A 22772-nucleotide genomic window follows, 5' to 3' on the forward strand; every position below is an offset into this window, starting at 1 on the left:
TGTGTGACTAAACATGGAGCTAAATGGCACCATTTATGATAAAGGGCTATGTCACTAATTGGACTAAAACTTCAAAGAAATGGTAATAACTTTGCCAGTTTTCTCGCGGCTTTCAGCTAACATTCTGTACACAGTAGAAAATTACACGCTATGGAAATATTTGAACTAATGTTTTTATGTGTTCGTCCATCTCATAAAATAACAATGGACAATAAGTATTTGGTCCATCTGGTCACATTCCGGGATGCCCTGGAATGCTGGTTTGTTTGCAAATGCTGGTTTGTTTGCAAATCAAGTCCATAGGAATGTGTTCTGAGTTTATTTGGTCCATCTGGTCTCATTCCAAAACGCCTTGGAATGTTGGTTCCCTGGGAGAAGTGACCACCTTTTTGATCAATACTGAAACCTGGTTTGTAATAGCCTATTCAGATTACGCCATTAATGACATAATAATTGGTGTTTCAGGGTAAATACGCTTTATGATGTCATTATTTACGTAATATTCCATACATTTTGCGCTGTCAAAAGATACCCGCTAAAAAGAGTCATAAAGAATTTATTACGAACAATTATTACGAGAGAGCTTTCGTTCTAACTGGGATGCAGGGAGAAATTCAACAAAACAAAACTGACAAGCGTCACGCTCTCTTTGCCAGAGAGAAAATTCTCTCTGTTTTTATTTCGTTTCGTAGTTGACAGTCATACTCTTTCTGTCGCAGCAGGGTCGAACGCATGTTAGACGGAAATCTTCTGAGCGCTGAAGAATAACTCGGATTGTGATGGTTTTGTGGAAAGCATTTTATATGATGAAAAATAATGATGATAATTATTTATTCTCCACTTATTCAACATGAATTGTTTAAAAACCAGATGCCCTCTAGAATTAACATGAAGTATTTAACTTAAACCTAGATTTAATAGAACAAATCGAATAAATTTTCAAAGTTCAAGGGCCAATGCGGAAGACAATTTAAAACGTAGGAATGGTTGTAAAACGAATATATTTGATGAATAAACATGATTTCATAAATTGTTTCAATTCTGCTCCTTGAATGGCTTAATATACTTTGGATTTCAACATTTTTCACGTGGGACAACTGTACGATTTGAATGGGATGTATATATAAAGTAGAATAACCTTAAATAAAACATGGATTGGTAATGCATTAATCTCCAATCCAAAATCCAGTTTAAATTATATCACATTCACACGATTCGATTTTGTTAGAAGCTGTATCATTGATTGTCAAGTAGAACGCAATGGTTCAGTATCCATATTTGAAAAAAAATTAAATTGCTGAGTTGCCCTTCATACATGGAGATACTGGTGGAAATACATTTTAGTTCGATAATATTTCTTGAAAATTGGCCCAATCGTCCTTTTTTTTATTTAATTGTGAGAATTCCCAAAAGCATCTCAATTTTTCTATAAAATCTCCGTTCGATCATAGTACAGAATCAAAATACTTTTTAAACTTAAAAATAAATTGAGGAATAGTCTGATTCCCCGAAGAACGGCGCACCCAACTAATGAATGTAGCTTCGCTCATTATCCTTAATCCCTTTTCATATTTCTTTTTAATATTTTTTTTCGTAGAAACTTTGTTCAGAAAAAAATGTTCGATTGTCGCCACACAAATGCTTGATTTCGCAAATTAAATTTTAAAACTCTCCTTGAATTCAACCCTGTATTAGCGTGCAAATGAGGAAACATGGAAACGTCAAGATATATTATCTTGCTGCAGTCTGAACACCTCGTAATAATTGGATACCCTCTCACTTAACAAAGTCATAAATAGCCCAATCTGAATAGGCTATAACATTTCAAACTTTATCATTTTGCAAAACAAGTCCATATAAATGTGACCTGAGGGTATTTAGTCATTCTGGTCACATTCCGGAACAGCCTGGAATGCTGGTTCCCTGGGGGAAGTGGCCAATTTTTGATCAATATTAAAACCTGGCTTGCGGCGCATCAAACTTCATGATTTTGAAAAACAAGTTCATAGGAATGTGTTCTGAGGGTTTTTGGTCCATAGCATAGCATAGCATAGCACATCTGACCGCACACTATCCTGGGTTGGCTGTCGATAGGGACGTTAGATGCGCTAGAAAAACAACCTGGGGCTTGGCATGTTTTCCATTCAACGATCCCTTTGTTCAACACCTGGCCAGGTCCTTACGATCAGGATTTGGGTGGGAGTGGTTGATTAGATACCTACTTAAGAAGATGCGGAGAACTCGCGCGACCTTCATAGGTTTCTGGAGTTGGAGTTTGGATGGGTTATTAAGGGGTGCTTTTCTTGGCGAAAAAGCGTAAATGTTATATTTTTATTGATATTGATATTGTAAAAGGTGATGTTTTGTTCTTGAATGTAATATGAATAAATAGATTTTGACAAAACAATTGCATTGATTTTGCAATCTGCCGCATATTTCTGAAATAATAAATTGTAGTAGTATTAGACTTTGTAGTGTGATGCTGCTTCAGAATCTTCGTCAGCACCCAATGTTTCTGAAAATGAAGATCAATATTTGTCATTTAGTTAGGTAAATCGTTGACAAGATGATTGTTTATAAATGTTTATGCGAGATTATTTAAAATATATGGAGCTCCGTGGTATGGAAATATCAGAGCATTAGTGATTAATCATAGATTTAATCATGATTAATGAATAATGGGTTATTTAATTATTATTCATTAATCATAATCATGCAAAAAATATGATTTAATCATTAATCACTACTCGTTAATCGTAGAATTTTACATTTAATCACTAATCTTTAATCATATTCATAATTGTTTATAGTTTATTCATTACTCATCAATTTTAATCATTGCATACATTAATGAATAAATTAATCCTCAATCATAATCATAGATTTTTTATACCTTTTAATAACCCAATTTGGTAGAAAGGTTACTTGATTATTGATCACTATGCAAATCTTTCAATTTGATTATTCATAATCATTAATCATTAATCATATCGATCGTTAATCATTTATCATATACATATTGTGTCAACATTTAATCACGATCGTTAATCGTTAATCATACTTCAATCGTTTTATTCATTAATCATAATCGTTAATCATTGTCAAAAATAAATTTATTCATTAATCATAATCATTAATCATTGTCAAAAATTTAATTATTCAATCATAACAAATTTAATTATTCATTGGAAGCTTTATTCATTAACGCTCTGGGAAATATTTAGAATAAGTAAAGAAAAACCGTTGAAATTTATGAAAATTAAAGGAGAGCAAATTGATCCTTAGTGTGAAATAAACTTCACCAGCAACACTTGTTTCAGCTGAAAAAGAAATATTAATGTTTAGATTGGGATTTCATTATTTGGAAAATAGTTCAGTGTCCCTGATCGAAGGACCTCAGCTTCAAGAAATCAGCGTCACCAGATCACCGTGTGTCAATAAAATAATATGGTAAAAATTATTAAAATAAATATGTTTCTTCTATTGTATTGGAAATGTTACCTTTCAATTGTATCTTGTCAGCTCCTCCCGTTTTTATATCACCGAACCTATCAAAGTTTTGTCAGATAATAACGTCCTAGGTAAATGATGCCCTCTCAATCTTCCTGTATTTTTTAGTGAACCAGTTTTAGTAAATCTGATATAATAAAAATGAGTTGAGATTTCCTTCCTGACGATTTAACTCGCGAACGGGTTGACCGATTTGCAAGATTTTTTCCCTAATCGATTCGTTTTGGGATCCGCAAGGTTTGCATATAGAAAAATTTGGTCAGTTTAAAGGGGAAATGTAAAAAATTATTAGAATACAATTTTGTGTCAGCTGTTGAGGAAAACAAAGCAAACGCACGGAAATTGAACTAGAGTGCGGTGCTGCAAATAGTCCAGTATGTGACATATGCAACCCGGGCGAAGCTGGGTATTTTTTTGCTAGTTTTTAATAAAAATTTATATGAAAATGTGGAATAATAGATATTAGAAAATATGGCAATATGAAGGGAATGAAAATTAATATATAAAAATATGAAAAAAAGTACATTTATAATAAAAATAAATATTAAAAAACTAGTTGACCCGGCAGACGTTGTCCTGCATAGTAGGCGAAAATACCCATGCGAAATTTCCATACGATTCTAAATTTTAGTGTTTCACGATTTACTCAACTTTATTCGTGATGTTCGTATGAGGAAATACCATATAAACCCGTCGGAAACGATAACGAACATATCTGCTGAAGAAATGGAGAAAATCCATCCAGCCGTTTTTGAATTATGCGGATACGAACACAGACCATTTCATTTTTATTATATAGATTAGAAGATAGATGAAAACATAAACATATGAGTATATAACAAAATGAAAATATATAAATTTGAAAATATGAAAGTAGCAGAATATAAGTCATGAACATATGGAAATATGTTATATAACTGAAATATAAAATATAAGAGATAAACATTTGAATAAGCAAAATTATGAGAATATTACACATGAAAGCATAAGATAGAAAGAAATAATAAGAAAGTATAAAATATGAAAATAACTTCACACTTCCACACTATTATATATATGCATGCTATGAAAATAAAAATATGAGAAAACAAAAGTGTGAGAATATGAAAATATAAATGTTTATGAAAAATAAATGCATGAAAATATAAATATATGAAAATAAAAATATATGAAAATAAAGATATATGAAAATATAAATAAATGAAAACATAAATATATGAAAATATGAAAGCACGAAGAAACAAAAATATGAAAACAAGATAATATGAAAATATAAAAATATGAACATAGGAAAATATGAATAGGGTAATTCGCCAAATGTTGAACGGCTAATTGATTCGCCAAATGTCGAACGCAAGTGCATTTCTTATGGGCGTTCAACAATAGGCAAGAATTTCAGCCGTTCAACATTTGGCGCCCCTACATAATAAGTGCATCGTGCAAATTATGAAAGCATAATAAGTGCATCAGATTGATTTAAGCAGCAGTTTAATGTTGAATTCCTCCATGAATTTCCTGGTAGATTATACGGGACTTTCAAATTTGATGCTAATTTTCTTCTACTGGATCTGTTTTCGATTATTGGACTATATAACGGGTCCGGGGTCACCAAAAAGAAGAGCGTATTCTTTCTTTCAGGTAACTGAGCAGTATAATGGTTAAGGGAGGAAGGAACTGTATTAGCATGATTCTCGTCGCGCATGTTGATTAGGATTTTATACCTTTGAATGTTTACACCAGAGGGAAAAAGAACACCACTGTGTTACCGGTCATCATAAGTGTGCCTAGTTCGGGGTTTCTTTCACTTCATTCTTGCGGAGTACATCGAAAGAGAATGGAGTCAATAAGTCAATTATTGTTCGATCAAAACATATAAACAAACAAATCGAAACGGGAAGAATGATCCTTGTCTTACAGTGGTTAATGAGATTCATGTATTTAATTGTTTGTAAAAATACGGTAAGTTTAATTTGTTAGAAATCAATTCTCGTCCTCTGACGAGTGTACCGTGGTATCTTATGAGGACAAAGCCTACACTCTCCCGCGCCTAGACACGGGAACCGTACTCATGCACTTGTCTACAACAGCTTAGGTAACTGAGAAGTTTTTATAACAAAAGTAGTAGATTACATTCGCTTTGACGCAGCCACGCTGTTGCCATCTAGCGGCGACGGACGTGTGCGTGAAATCACTGTTTTTCAACATGGTGAAGTATAGGAAGTATATTTTAAAATGCTTTTAAAATGTTATTGGCAGTGATATGTTGAAAACTTTCAAATACGTAGGGTTAGAATTTTGAAAAACTACATGTTAAGCTCCTCATCTACACATGTTTTTTTAATCAAAATAATTCAACTTTCGTGTTACCTATATGAAAGTAAATTGAATTTCTAACCTAAAAAAGTGAACAATTTTAGGCTAAAATGTGTTTTAACGCTTTAATAACCATTTTAGAATTGACGTCCTATATCCCTTGCTGGGTGAAATAAAAAAGCATCAGCTAGCCCCCATTTTGTTTTCTCGCTTTCGTCAGGGCCAATAGTTCCGTTATTAGCAGTCCTATTCGCTCATTCTGACTTCAACCACCAGTCAGCAGTCCCACACCCCCGCCTCCCTCTCCCGATTCAGATACTCTACTCACCTCTCATAAAAAGTAGAACCAAAATTTGAGCGAAAATCTCCGCGGGAAAAAAGGGATGGCAATACAAAATTACTCACCGGTGAGTAACATCAAGGTGTTCATGCATCATTCAACACCGCGTTCACACATTTTCGTATCAGCTTACATGTCAAACTGAGACGAAACAATTATTATTCATATCTGTAGGAATCGTCTCTCTCTATATCATCACCCTTTCATCATTCAACCAGAGTCTAGTGATGCCAGTTTTGTAATATTTTCGTTTTGTAATATTTTAGTGCCTAACTTCAAAACAAAAAGAAAGTGTACAAACAATATTTGTAATAATTGGGCTTGGCACTGTGATAAAAAAGCTTAGTTATTTTCCTTATTTTCCTATTGGAACAAACTCACCGGATATCATTTGTTCAGTGAAGACACTCTGCTTCTCTTGTCAAATATCTTCCTCTTCATTCTCTGTTTTTGTCCAATATAATTCAGTTATATTTTTCCCGCATAATTCTCTCTAAATTATGAATGTCGTCCACCAACGGTCACCACCATCTTCATCTTCTTCGCGAATTGATACTAATCGGCAATTCTTGCTGTTTGGCATCTTTGCGCTTTTCCCATTGCACTGCAGAAAATCGAAAACTTCACCCAGCCAAAAAACAAAAAATGGCTGACGGTCGCGAACTCCACGAGAAAAAAAACTCCGTTCCTCCGCGGCGGCACCCAACTCGCACACTCACTAGAATCAACCCCGCGGCAACGGAACCATCACAAATCCGATAAAAGGACCACCAACACGCACTACGACACTCGCGCCGTTCTCCCGACCTACTCTATTCATTATTCTGACGTTTACTCATTTTTACTGAACAAATCAAATTGCTGAACAGCACAAAAATTCGGTACAAATCCATCAGTGAAAAATGAAAATTAACCGACCAGCCATTTAAAAATGCTGAACGCTATTATAGAGGCCCTCGATATTGTTTTCTTGATTCTTTTCCTCCGGTTGAGCTACTCGAGCTACTATTTTGAAAATTATTTCCGTCGTGCTGGTTGACGCGTTTCCAAAAGTGATCTTTTGTCTGAAAATTCTGTTCTGAGGGTTTTGGTCCATCTGATCGAATTCCGGAATGCTGGTTCCCTGGATGAAGTGGCCACCTTTTTGATCAATACTGAAACCTGGCTTGCGACGTATCAAACTTCATGATTTGCAAAACAAATCAATAGAAATTTGTTCTGAGGGTATTCGGTCTATCTTGTCGCATTCCGGAACGCCCTGGAATGTTGGTTCCCTGAGGGAAGTGACCACTTTGTGATTAATACTGAAACTTGGCAGTACAATGTTCTGCTTGGTATCCGGAAATCCAACATCGAAAGCAGTTCTGGAGCATCTATTTCTCCATTGATCAACTTTGTAACCCACAATGTTTTCGAAGCACCCTTGATTGCTGGTTCCCTGGGGAAAATGGGCACTTTCTGATCAATACTGAAACCTGACTGCATTCCAGGGTGTTCCGGAATGTGACCAGATGGTCCAAATAACCTCAGAACACGTTCCTATGGACTTGTTTTGCATAAAGTTTGATACGTCGCAAACCAGGTTTCAGAGGATCCACCGAGCATGCTCCACCAAGGAAGAGTTCACGGAAAATTAATAAATAATTTTATTTTAATTGTATTCGGCTCCGTAGAGTTTTAAGAATCGTCTGAGCCTTAATAAACAAATAATTAACAAAAAAGCCAGGTTTCAGTAATGATCAAAAAGTGGCCACTTCCTCCAGGGAACCAGCATTCCAGGGCATCCCGGAATGTGACCAGATGGACCAAATACCCTCAGAACACATTCCGTCGAGCTTGTTTTGGAAAATCATGAAGTTTGACATGTCGCAAGCCAGGTTTCGGAATTAACCGAAAAGTGGCCACGTCGCCCTGGGAACCAGCATTCCAGGGTGTCCCAGAATATAACAAGAAGAGCCAAATACCCTCAGAATACATTTCTATGAACTTATTTTGCAAAATCATGAAGTTTTACACGTCGAACGGCTTGATCAAGCAGTGGCAATTTTTCCGGACCGGGGGGTTACCCCAGTACTACCACCAATATCTCCAGATCAATATCCATTTTCAAAAAGATGATCCTGGAACTATAGGAATTTTGTGATCGATTGCAGAAAACAGAACAGAATTCCGAAGCAAGACTGCTGAGAACCATCATTTTGAAAATTTGGTTTTACGTGAAATCGGGGATCAGGTGCCGTAATCATATTTTAATTGTTTTGTAAATATTTCCCCCGTAAGTGAAATTATAGCTTTTTTCATATTTTTAAATCGAGTACTGCTACATGTAGAACGTAGGGTAAGACGGTATAATGCGCCCCACCTGGTCAAAACGCCCCATTTTGATTTCTAGAAAACTATAACTAACTAAGTGTCAAAATTAGTTGGTACCTATAAATATTTGTAAAACCATCATCCTATGTGAATATGGGAGTATTTTTGTATTACGTAATAAAATTAATAGAAAAATACAAAAAGTTACAGTTTTGATGTAACTTCCAATGTTTGTTTGCTCAACATTCTGGTGCGACGCTAACATACTGTCCGCAAAGCTTGCACTGGAACACTCAGTTGGGCAACCAAATAACTTTTCTCAGTGGTTAATATGATATAAAATTGCTTCCTTCTTAAAAAATGTAACGTTTTTCAAAAATATGTTTCACTGGCCAAAACGCCCCAGTGTAGCCAGGACGATATGCCCTTACCAACTGAACACGAGCGCGGCGGGCTTGCAGCAGTTGCTACCAAATTATATAGAAACTTTTGAAATGTAATTCCAAACTGCTTAAATGGACTTACGTAGGTTTTTTAATGACAAGCACATAAAGATTTGTAACCTTTTTATTATGGGATTGATAAAATACTAATGAAGGGCTAAGAAACGTCTTTACTTAAGGTCGGGCGTATTGCCCAGGCACTTTTTGAAATCCATTTTTTCACGACTTTTCAAAAAAGCTTTAAAATGTGTTATCTGTAATATTTTTATATTACTACTCACGGGCAATACATTTGCGACTTCCTGGACTAGCAAATAACACAAAGTTTGCATAAATTGCGTTGAAAAGTAAAAAGTTATCAAGCAGGGGGGACATATTATACCGTCTTATCCTATAAGGTTGTTGTTCTTGATTATCAAATGATAATTTTAAACTTATTTAAAAAATGGTTTTTGCCGTTTTTATTTTTCAATTTGGGGTAACTTTGATCAATCATTTATCTATAGAGAAAGCGTATGCAAACGCCTTAAGGTAGGCAATTATAGTTGAAATCTCTTACGCTGAAGCGATGTGCATTGATTATTTCGAGCAAAACATCATCACCGCTAGTGGAATTATCTGGTTTTTCTATAATATATAACAAATTTTCGAAACAAAAACCAAGAAAATAAGATTGCTTATCACATAACTATAGGTACGAGCTTAATTTTTTGTTATTATACTTGTTTTGAATGCTTTTTTGGCAGCTTTCTGCGCGTTCAAATTTTGGCGAAAAATAAATGCAAATTCATCCGAAGCTTATATCATTCAGCAGCAAATTTAGTCAAGATTAAGATACCTTACTCACAATAAGTATTTGTGATATAAGGAAATAATATTTTATCCATTTCTTGAAAGTGGTGAAACTGATCAATGTTCTCCCGGATTACGGTACGTAAGTGTTAATGAACCTATGCATAAATGCACCATGCGTCTCCATATGATCATGTGCCTCAATAATAATGACAATTTTGAATGTCCTTTCCTATTCTGCCATCTGGGAGGCCAATGTTCTCTTGAAAAACGGTCATAAGGACACAAACATATTAGTTTGTCGAGATAACTTAGTATTATAACTTCTATTAACATAAAACATGCAGATAACGTCAACGTCGAGGATAAGAGATGAACCTCTCCGCTTTGTGATCGAATCAAAGACCAAATAATCTCGGAATTCAGTCTATTAGCTACGGATAATCACCAGTCAACTTCTAAGGCCGTGAAATACAAATATAGTACATGAGCCTCCCGGATACATTTTTACTGTCGACGAGTGTAAGCTTTCCACGTGCGTGTTCTCCCCCTGAGGTGTGGCATCTCACCCGGATTTGACTTTTTTTAATGTAAATAGTACAGCCCGATTTTTTTTGTTTTGCAAATAACTTCTACACGATACTACACTACTACAAAGATATCTAACGACACTTTGAATTTTTCCTCTAGATGAGAATATTAAGCTATGAGGTGGCAATATCTCTGTTATGGGGTTCAGTGGCTATGGAAAAAAAAGAACTCGTATATAGCCTAGCCTAGTAATAGCGCTCCTTAGCCGTGCGGTAAGACGCGCGGCTACAAAGCAATACCATGCTGAGGGTGGCTGGGTTCGATTCCCGGTGCCGGTCTAGACAATTTTCGGATTGGATATTGTCTCGACTTCCCTGGGCAAAAATGGTAACTTGGCTTAGAAACCTCGCAGTTAATAACTGTGGAAGTGCTTAATGAACACTAAGCTGCGAGGCGGCTCTGTCCCAGTGTGGGGATGTAATGCCGATAAGAAGAAGAAGAAGAAGTAATAGTGTAGTTTCAATCATGATCCTCTTGAGAGAACTGCATACTGTATACGAGACCGATACTGCATTGCTTATCAATAGTATTGGAGTAATTCGAGATTCACTTATACAATATGGGTACGGGGAATGCTACGATATTTAGTAGTTCTACGTTGGTCCTTAGTATTGGAGAAGTATATATGGTATATATGGTATAGTTGGGTTGGGCGGGTAGACCTCAAGACCTATATTCCAGGGAATTCTTGTATGACCTGGAACGGAATTTGGTTTAATATATCAAATAGGACATAAACCATTTTTTACAAGAGATAACAGCTCTTTCGCTACGCTTGTGGACCTTAGGTCCTTGGTTACGCGTGTAGACTCCAGGAAATTCTTGGATGACCTGGAACGTTGTTGAAGGCAAATGATGAATAAACAAAGCATCTACTTTCTTCTTTGGGTTTCTAAGAGTGCCTTCTTATAGGCTTACATTTGGATGTCAATAATGTTTCAAATTATTTTTACGTCACGTGCCGTAAAAAGGAGGCCGTAAAACGAAGTGATGTATAAAAATCTGCCGTAAAAAGAGGGTTGAGTGTATGTAGTTTTATATTGGCCTTTTGTACCGGAAGTTTCGGATTTCCGGAACCTGTTCCGTGGCCATCGAATGTACATTTGTACCCTACCCGGAAACTAAGGCGTTTTCTAAAGTTCTCATTAAATTCTGAAAGGATTGAGGTGTCGAAAGCCAACATTTTCAATCGTTGCTATAAAACTATTATTTTTAACCTAGATTGCTTTAGAGTTTAGAAAATTAGGTGTTTTTTTTCTGAAATACTGCGGCATTTTTTTATATCCTATAATATCTAAGACGCTTCTATGAATTTGAGAAGTATTATTATTATTTGGAATTGTACTTCTTCTTCTTCTTCTTCTTCAATGGCTCTACATTCCAACTGGAACTTGGCCTGCTTTCCAACTTGGTATTCTATTAGCATTTCAACAGTTATTAATTGAAAGCTTTTCTATGCCCGCCATTGCATGAGTATATATCTTGTGTGGCAAGTACAATGGATACACTATGCCCAAGGTGTCGAGAATGTTTCCTACCAGAAAACATACTAGGCCGGACCGAGAATCGAACTCGCCATCTCCGGATTGGCAATCCTACGCCTTTTCTCGCAAGGCTACTAGAGACCCAAAATTGTTAGTTGATTTTGTGCGCAAGCTTCTCCATGGCATATCCTTTTTCATGCGCAGTTTCAGGATTTTATTCATTTATTTTTAATCAATTATTGATTTTTGCCTTTTTCGTATACAATTTTGAACGAACATCGCATCGGGTGAATTTTTCAGGTCGGTTCACACGTGTAGCACTTTTTCGGTTTTTGTTTTCGATTTTTAAAATAGTTAGAAGCAAATAGTAAGATGGCAAACTTCTATTTCTAAAGAAGGAAAAACATCCACCGATGCATTATTCCGCGCAAATGTCTATTTTTAAAGAAGGGATCACATTCACCATCCAGAAGGAAACATATTAATCATTGGTTTTCACTGGGCAAACCATTATTTCGATAAAGGGTTGAGTTCATCTATAACTAAACAATACCTCTCCTCACACCCTCCCCTTTTCCATCCCACTATCGTCGTCTCCTTAAGATAAAGAATGTGTGTTCCAAATTTGGTTACATTCGGCCAAGGGGTTCAGAAGTTACACTGAGTTGAAGGATAACTAAACAATACTCCTCCCCCCACACTTTTCTCTTTTTGCCTTTCTCGTATACAAAGTATACGTAAAGGCTATATGTTCGCTCCAAAAACGAACTTTTTATAGGAAGCCCGGAGACCCATATTTTGAATAGCATCCCTAACCCCATATTGTTGTGTTTATAATTTGGTGGAAATCGGTGAAGGAGCTCAAAAATTAAACTAAATTGCTTGTTTTCTTATAAATACACCTACCCACTCACCCCCTCCCCTTTCCCATAGTACACCCATCACCCTATCAGGTGATAGGGTAAAGGTAAAAAAATGTGTGTTCCAAATTTGGTTGAAATCGGTTCAGATCTTATTCTGGAACATACATATAAATTGAGTTTTATATAGAAAGAAGAAGATTAATTTTGAAATCCCGGTATCGCAGGATTTCTCTTCTGAACCTATGTTTTCTTCATATTTATGCAGCTTCCTCGCAAACAACACTTTAGCCGGGAGCAGCGTGACGATTTTTTCCATGATATTGTGTAATACGTGATATTGTTTCATAGTAATTATTTCTTCTTTGAAAATTGCTCATTCTCAAACTTTGATAGATGAGATGAGTGTATTACTTCTGGTTGAAGTTAAATGCATTTCACAAATCCCAAAGGAACACCCAACTTATTATCGACTTGTTCTTGACCAACCTTTTGTCCTTTTCGAATTTTTGTCTTTTTCGAAATCATTTGACCAATCTTCCAGATCAACTACGCCCGATACAATACCTAAGACAACTCATCATGTCTATACAAGCCTCTGAATCCGATGAATATGATTTACAATTCAGTCTCCTTGTTATTAATCCAACCGTGCTAGTTTCCAGGACATTAAAAAGTATAACAATAGAGCAGGGATCTTTGAAATGATCATCTAAGTGCAAACACATGGAGACGCGTGGTATTTCAACTATTTACGATATCCATATTTTCATCACCGCATGATTGTTGTACAAATTCCCTGGCCTTTAATAACAAAAATACTGGATCACCGTCTTCGACCAAAGGTCGCAAAAACTGAATGCCAGGGTTTGAATCCAAAGGAGAATAAAAAAAACATAAAATGAGCGTGAACAAAGCGTTTTATCAAAACCTCAAAACTAGAGGTGTGCGCCGCCACGACACGCCGCCGCCGCCGATAGTTTTTGGCACGCCGCCGCCGACGACATTTTTGCGTCGGCGCGCCGCCGTTTAAAAATTTTCACGCCGCTGATCTATAATTTTCCACGCCGATTCAAATTTGAAGAAATTCGCAATATTTTCAGTGGAAATTTTGAAGATTCAGTGGAATTTCTGGATAATTTACTGATAGATTTCTACAACATTACGTTGAAACTTCAGAGGCTTTTTTGTGAAGATATCAATGCTTTTCATGAAAATTCCATACAATTTCTTGTATGGCTGAAAGGCTCTCCGTAAAAACTAAGCAAAGCTTCGTGTGACAACTGCGAGGGATTTTCCGTTGATATCCAAAAATATCTCATTGGAATTGAATTTTCGAATGGAAAAGAGTCGTTCGGCAAAAATCCATTTGGCCGAAGACTGAAAGTTGTTTGGCCGAATATGTCTTTTAACCGCAAAGACTATTTGGAAAAAGGCTTCCCGCGGAAAGCTTGAGAGCAAATCGATAACTTGTTTTAAATCATCGATTATGTTCACTTAATTTGATATCTTGTAACGGTAAAAATAACAAAACGGATAGCAGAAAAATCTTACCGTGAAACCAAATTAAAAACTATTCCTGCTGTCGATGAAAACAAATCGAAAAATAATTTTGATATTGTCTTCCGACAACAAAATAAGCACACAGTTTGATATAAGTCATATCATTCAATTGAAGATGAGATGAAAATATGTTCACATTATTTTTTCCGACTTTGCTTGAGTATGTAGCCTAAAGTTATTTGGCCATGAATGTCATTTGGTCTAGCAGTTCCTTTGGCTGAAAAAAATCCGTTGGCCAAATAGCTCAATAGCCAAATATGCCCTTTGGCCGAAATAGCCGTTTGGTCGAAAGGACATTCGGTCGAAAATGTCGTTCGGCTGAATGGGACATTTTGGATATTTTGAAGCCATTGACAGGAGAATTTTTTGAATTTCACCTCGAAAATTTGATGAACTTCTCCAGAAAATTGTTCAAGTTTTTACTGAATATTCATTTGGATTTTTTTTTTCAAATTTTCCACGGGTACTACTTTAAAGTTTCGAGAACACTTTGGAATTACCAAGAGTAGCTCTTTGTATTTACCAGAGAAAATTGTTTGAATTTACATGAGAATCTCTTCAGAGTTTTTACGGGAAGTTGTTTCAAATTTCTACAGGAAAATATTCAATATATTCAATATATTCAATATATCCAAGTTCCTATCGAATTTCTGTTGAGTATTCTTTGAAAAGGATGCTTTAACGTTGACTTCCTCAATCTAGATTATTCAAGACGGCTAGTTTGGCTTAGCCAACTTTAAAACAACGGAAAATAGCTCGGTGACTTTAAAAAAAATTGGATTTCTTCAGAAAATTCTTTCTATTCGAGAACTTTTTGGGAAATTCCATTGACCGAAAGCGACAGACGACCGAACTGGTAATTTGGTAAAAGCCGTTTGCCCTAACAGGTCGTCTGGCTGAAACGATCGTTGGCCGAAAATGCCGTTTAGCCGAAATGGATTTTTGACAGAATGGGCCATTTAGCCAAATGTCAATGACTGAACGGGTAATATGGTCAAAAATGGCCACTCGTTTGGCTAAATGGCCTTTTCAATTGACCATTGAACAAAATTTCGTAGCGCCTCTCTATTTTTAACTCGATGCTGGCCTTTAGACCAAAAGACATCTAGCCAAGTACCACTTAGCAAAATTAAACTTTTAACGGAAACTATTATCGGTGTCAGGCCATTAGGCCGAAGGCCATTTGGCCGAAGGTCATTAGGCCGAATGGTCATTAGGCCGAACTCATTAGGCCGAATTAGTAAAAGAAGCAAGAAGTGAAAAATGAGAAGTGCTTTCTTCACCTTACCCCTTCTTCCTTCTCTCTTCTTGTATCTTCCTTCTTCTTTCTTCCATCTTCCTTCTTCTTCCTTTTTCTTTCTCCCTTCTTCCTTATTCTATCTTCCTTCTTCCTTCCTCCTTCTTCCTTCTACCTTTTTCCTTCTTCCGTCTTCCTTTGTTCTTCCTTCTTCCTTCGTCCTTCTTCCTTCTTCCTTCTTCCTTTTTCCTTCTTCCTTCTTCCTTCTTCCTTCTTCCTTCTCCTTTCTTCCTTCTTCCTTCTTCTTTCTTCCTTTTTCCTTCCTCCTTCTTCCTTCTTCCTTCTTTCTTCTTCCTCCTTCCTTCTTCCTTCTTGCTTCTTCCTTTTTCCTTTTTCCTTTTTCCTTCTTCATTCTTCCTTCTTCCTTTTTTCTTCTTCCTTCTACCTTCTTACTTCCTCCGTCTTCCTTTCTACTTCTTCCTCATTGCGCACTACTCACTTCTCACTCCCCAGTTCCCAGACCTTCTTCCTTCTTCCTTTTTTCTTCTTACTTCTTTCTTCTTCCTTCTGGCTTCTTCTTCTTGGTTCTTCCTTCTTGCTTCTTCCTTCTTCCGTATTCCGTCTTCCGTCTTTCGTCTTCCTTCTTCCTTCTTCCTTCTTCCTTCTTCCTTCTTCCTTCTTCCTTCTTCCTTCTTCCTTCTTCCTTCTTCCTTCTTCCTTCTTCCTTCTTCCTTCTTCCTTCTTCCTTCTTCCTTCTTCCTTCTTCCTTCTTCCTTCTTGCTTCTTCCTTTTTCCTTTTTCCTTTTTCCTTCTTCATTCTTCCTTCTTCCTTTTTCCTTCTTCCTTCTACCTTCTTACTTCCTCCGTCTTCCTTTCTACTTCTTCCTCATTGCGCACTACTCACTTCTCACTCCCCAGTTCTCACATTCGGCCTAATGGCCATTCGGCCTAATGACCGTTCGGCCTAATGACCATTCGGCCTAATGGCCTTCGGCCTAATGACCCAGCATCCTGTTATCAGGTCAAAACTGATTTGACCGAAAATGTAGTTTGGTCGAAAGCGACGTACAGCCAAAAGAAACATTTGGCCGGACTTGTAGAAAGTCTTTACCCTAACAGGTAATTTGGCTGAAAATGCCGTTCGGCCAAAAATGTCGTTTGACCAAATAGACCATTTGACCAAAAAAGACTTTTGGTAAGAATTGCCATTCGGCAGAAAAAGCCATTTGGCCCAAAAATGACCTTTCTGCCACCTTTTTTGAAAAGTGTCGTTTGGCTAAATTGATCATTTTGCCAAAATGACGTTTAGTCGAATAGGTTATTTGGCAGAAAATGCCGTTTGGCCGAAAGGGTTTTTTTTTTGCAGAAAAGATATTTGTGAGCCAAATGACAAAGGGCATTTTCGGTCAAATGATTTTTTCGGCCAAATTACCAGTTCGACTGAATGTCCATTTCATCTGTATGTCGCTTTCGGTCAAACTACATTCTTGGTCAAACCATTTACGACATGATAACTGTTTCGCTCAGTTCGGCTTAATGGGATTTGGTTAGATGACTTTTGGCTTAAAAGCCAGTATCGACTTAAAAAGTAGAGAGGTTACGAAATTTCGTTCAACAGTCGTTTGACAAAAAGGCCTTTTTCCGTAAATGTTATTAGGCCAAACGGATGGATATTTTTGACTTATTCAGTTCACTTATTGACATTTGGCCGTATAACCTGTTGGCCCAAGCGATATTTTCGGACAAATGGCCCATTCTGTCAAACGATCATTTCGACCAAACGGCATTTTCGAAACGCACCGGATTGTGCAGCGCAATGCAGCTATCATCGACTTTTAAATCGTTTTGAAGTTCAGCTGTCCGAGAACTGCAAAACTGATGTAACTATCGAATTGCATTTAAAAGCATTGCATTTAAATGACTTTCAGTTATCGAACGTCTACTGTACAAAGAATTTCCCGTAGAAATCCAATAATTCCGAACAATTTTTCATTGAAATCCAAAGATTTTTTTTATTGAAATCTTAAATTTTGAACAATTTTTCGCACAAAATTCTAAAGAAATTTCCGTTCAAATTCCGTGAATATTCCAGAGAATTTTCCTTGAAAACTTCTTGGAGTGTCCCGTGGAACAAAATTATCCGTCTTAATTATTCTAGACTGAGGAAGCAAACGTTAAAACACCCATTCTACTAGCCGTACTCTTCTACAAATATGAAGAATTGTCTGAGTAAATTTCGAAGAATACTAAATAATAATTTTCGTAAATAGCTACAAATTTGATGCTGAAATTCCAAACAATTTTATTTATTAATTCTAAAGAGCTTTTCTTGGTAATTCCGAAGATTTCTCGGAATTTCAAAGTTCCCGTGGAAAATCAGAAAAATATTTCCAATTTTAGGAAAAACTTATAGAATTTTAAGAAGAAGTTCATTAGATTTTTCATGCGAATTTTAAAAGATTTTTCCTTTGTAAATAAAAGTCTATCCCGAAAAAATGTATTTTTTTTGAAGATGCGTAATTAAAAAATCGCCACGCCGATTCACGCCGCCGCCGGCTAAAATGGCTTTCGGCGTGACGCCGAAAACGCCGCCGCCGCCGACCAAAATTCTGACAAACGCCGCCGCCGACGAATATCGGACCGGCGCACACCTCTACTCAAAACCCCCTTGGTGGGGGCCGAGCTATCCGAATCAGCTTTCTCCAACTCGTATACAAATGCGATAGATTTGTTTTCATGGCTTGTTATGATTAGAAGAGGTTTTTGCAAGGATTGTTGCCTCTCTTTTATCGTTATTCATTATATATTGAGAGCGATTTATGCAAACCCTGCTGAATACTTAACACCTAGCATCAGGGTTTGCAGAAATCGCTCTCAATGGATAACGATCAATGATAAAAGAAAGCCAAAAACTGTTCCGAATCATAACAAGCCATTATAACATTTTTTGGGCAATTCCTGATCATAATACCTGGTTTACAGTACGTCATTGAGTGATGAAACGGCCTACTTTTCCATACCAACCAAATGGGTGCTTTAATGACCATTATGCAACTCAAATGGGTTGCATAATAGTAGTTTGTGTAACTAGTTGCAAAAAGATGATTTTTTCAGCACGAGTTGTACGTTTATCCAACGAGGCTTGCCGAGTTGGATAAATACTACGAGTGCTGAAAATCGAGTTTTACATCGAGTTGCATTACGCTATTTGCAATGACGAAAATGGGCTTTAATATGATAAATCTTTACGAAAATTGTACAATCGAATTTACTCCACATGATCATTCATGCCAATAAATTATGTTGCGGCAGAGAACAATAAGATTCCATCTTATCGTGCCAAATTGCATTGCTTGAAAAGCTTTGAAGCGATGGATGCAATTGCCTTTGGAAAATTGTGATGTTATGTCCAACAAACCTTCATTTATTACGAGACGCTTAGAGTGCACTATTTAAACACTCACCCAAACTAATTCAGCTAAATGTAGTCATATAACTACTGTCCAAATGTAGGTTTTTCATTATAGCACCCAAATGAGTGCTATAATGAATATTATGCAACCCATTTGAGTTGCATAATAATCATTAAAGCACCCATTCTGTTGGTATGGAAAAGTAGGCCGTTTTATCACTCAAATGACAACTATAAACCAGGTTTTATGATCAGGAATTGCAAAAAATCCATTATAGCACTCATTTGGATGCTATAATGAAAAACCAACATCAGAACAGAACATGACTACATTTTGCTGATCAAGCTTGGGTAACTGATCAAATAGTGTATTCGCTGCGTCGCGTAATAAATGAAATAGTTTGATGGCTATGACATCATAATTTCCAAAGGCAAGTTCATCTATCGCTTCAAGGCTTGTCGACCTATGCAATGTGGCACGATAACATGGAATATGATTGTTCTCTGCAGCAACATGATTTATTTGGTGAAAATGATCATATGGAGTAAATCAGTTTGTACCGTTTTGCTACAAGTTTACCATATTGAAGCCCATTTTTCGTCATTGCAAAAAATAGCGTGTGCAGCTCGTTGCAAAACTCAAATTTTTCAGCACTCGTAGTATTTATCTACTTGGCAATAAATAAACGGATAAACGGCAAATGGATAAACGTACAACTCGTGCTGAAAAAATCATCTTTTTGCAACTTGTTGCAGAAACTACTATTATCTTGAAAGCTTACGAAAAAAAAGTCTCTCACGGTATGCGACATATAGTAAATGTATACATGGATGATGAGAGAGGCTTTTTTCATTCTCTTTTGGACTCAGTCCCTGCCTAGCATTAGACAACGGGCGGGCATGCACACAACACTCAGTAGACCAGGTAGATAATTTTCTGCTTTACGACAAATTTTCTCCATACTAAGGCGAGAATCGAACCAACAGTTCACGACACGTAAATGCGCTAGACGACTACTGACGTCGCTTACCGCACAACCACGAAGCCCACTAAAACAAAGTGCCAAAACAAGTTTTGATCAAATAAGAATACTAATGAAGAACTGGACACAAATTGCCCAACTTCACCAACATAAAGATTAAAATAAATAACTTAAAGCTTCGCTAGAATAGCTTGGTGTTGTAATGGCTTGAAGGTTGATAAGAATTTCTGGAAGTCCGAAAACCAGTAACCAGATAAGGATTTCTTGAAATCCATAAATGAAAAAATGTATTCGATAATTTGTTGGATAAATTGAGAAAATTCATTCGCTTGTTTGTTAACATTATTAAATTAATTGTGTGTTAATTAGTTTAATGTGATGATTCGTTTTTATTCATTCGTTCATTTTCAAGTTAAATAATTTAGTTAATTTTGATGTAATTCGAGTGAACACACGCAGTAACTTAGGAACAATAAATTTTATGGAAATCCGTTCCACAAAACTTCCAATTGAGTTTTAAAAATTTATGATTGCATTGGAAACAGAAAAAAATAGTAAGAAAAAAATGTTTTTATTGCGACACGATTTGATGCTTATAAGAAAAGTTATTGAGAAAATACTGAATCGTGGAAAATTTAATTTAAACTTCCGGGACTCGTACCGTTGTAAAAAGTACATCACATTCTTAAAAAGCACTCTTGTCGTTCACAAGAGCGGCACGAGTGATCCAGGACCATGCAAATTCCCAGAAGGTTAACACGTAAAAGAATAACATCAATATCAATAATTAGCATTTTTGTTTTCTTTTTAACTTTGCTTGCAAATGGTCAATCGCTTCACAACAACAACTATCTGCCAACTTGGGAAGTTTGTTTTATCAAGTCAACGCATTATTAACATTGAAATAGTTCATGGACTATCTCACGAAAAATCCTTTAGGCCTATAAGCTTGTCCTCCGTTCTACTGAAAACAATGGAAAACATAATAGATGAACATATCAAGTCATCATATTTAACCCAACTACCGTTAAGCAAACACCAATTCGCTTATCAGGAAGGTAAGTCATCAGTAACCGCATTACATGCAGTTGTTACAAAATTAGAAAAATCTTTTGAAGCAAAAGAAATTTCCCTTGCTGCTTTCTTAGATATAGAGGGAGCTTTTGACAACACTTCTCATAATTCCATAAAAAGGCAATGTCAAATTGTGGCTTCGATAAATGCATTGTAGATTGGATTGAAGGAATGTTAACAAAAAGAGAAATATCAGCTAACCTTGGAAATTTTCACATTAGTGTTAGAGCAATCAAGGGGGCCCACAAGGAGGCGTATTATCACCTTTATTGTGGTCTTTAATAGTAGATGATCTTCTCAAATACCTTATAGCCCAGGGCTTCGAAGTAATTGGTTTCGCTGACGATATTGTCATAATAGTACGAGGCAAATACAATGACATTATCGCCAACAGAATGCAAACTGCTTTAAACTATGTCTCCACATGGTGCGATAGAGAAGGATTGAGTGTAAATCCGTCCAAAACCACTATTGTGCCCTTCACGCGTAGGAGGAAATTCTCACTAAACAACATGATATTGAAAGGTACACGATTGGAACTTTCAAATACAGTCAAATTCCTTGGCGTAGTTCTTGATAGCAAACTTAACTGGAACATGCATTTAGAACACGCCATTAATAAAGCGACAAATGCTCTATGGATTAGTAAACGAACTTTTGGTAGGCAATGGGGACTTAAGCCGAAAATGATCCTTTGGATATATTCAGCTATAGTAAAACCAAGAATTACCTATGGTTCTTTGGTCTCGTGGCCAAAGACGAAAGAGAAGAATGCTCAGATGAAGCTTGAAAAACTTCATCGATTAGCGACTATCTTAATTACAGGTGCAATGAGCAGTACACCATCGAGTGCACTAAATGCTTTACTGTACATGCTTCCTCTGCATCAAATTGTACAATTAGAAGCTGAAAAGATTGTCATCTTAGCATTCTAAAAATCTTCAGTATAAACTCCCTAGTAATAAACAATGAAGACTGGATGGAGAAAAAGTACTATTTCAATAGACTATTCAAAGTAATTGATCCTGGGCGCAATACATGGTTGAATGGAGGACCAACACTTCGTTCAGGATCAATTACGTTTTATACTGACGGTTCAAAATTGAACAACCATGTGGGAGCAGGAGTTACTGGCCCTGGGATAGACATATCGATTCCCATGGGAAGTTGGCCATCCGTATTCCAAGCGGAAGTTCACGCAATTCTAGAGTGTTCTGTAATATGTTTGCGTAGGAACTACAGACACTCAAATATATGCATAATGTCCGACTGCCAAGCAGCTTTGAATGCTCTTAAGTCGGCAACATGCTCTTCAAAACAATTTTGAGAATGCATTCAGTTCAGTACAAAATGGTCTTGTCGTAACCAAGTCAATCTATATTGGGTTACAGGACACTGTGGAATAGATGGTAATGAAAAAGCCGATGTGATGGCGAGACTCGGAACATCAAGCTGGTTTACTGAATCAGAACCTTTTTGCAGCTTATCAACTACTTATCTTCGTATCGAGCTAAAGGCAAGGGAAACTATAAAATTAGAAACGAATTTTAGGAACGCAGCATAATCCCAGGCAATCGAAACGTTTTATTATTCCAAATGTTTCCCTAACTCGTAACATGTTAGAATTGTCTAAAAGATACCTAAGCACGTATACAGATCTCAATACAGGTCATTGTCCGAATCGATATCATTTAAAGCTTATAGGGAAACTTCAGAATGATCTATGTCGCTTCTGCGACATAGAAAAGAAGATTCGAGCATCTGTTATGCCGTTGTCCCGCAATTTCCGAACAAGACAAAAGTTCTTCACCAAGGGGCTTATAGAACCACTTGAGCTTGGTAGAACAAATCCCAATT

General features: G+C 36.5%; 1 protein-coding gene across 1 annotated transcript in view; it reads left to right on the plus strand.

The window, feature by feature from the left end:
- Positions 1-22772, plus strand: part of LOC134211629 (fatty acyl-CoA reductase wat) — a 109464-nt gene that overhangs the window by 83129 nt on the left and 3563 nt on the right. The window lies entirely within an intron of this gene.

The sequence above is a fragment of the Armigeres subalbatus genome, chromosome 2 (assembly GCF_024139115.2).
Source record: "Armigeres subalbatus isolate Guangzhou_Male chromosome 2, GZ_Asu_2, whole genome shotgun sequence".
NCBI lineage: Eukaryota > Metazoa > Arthropoda > Insecta > Diptera > Culicidae > Armigeres > Armigeres subalbatus.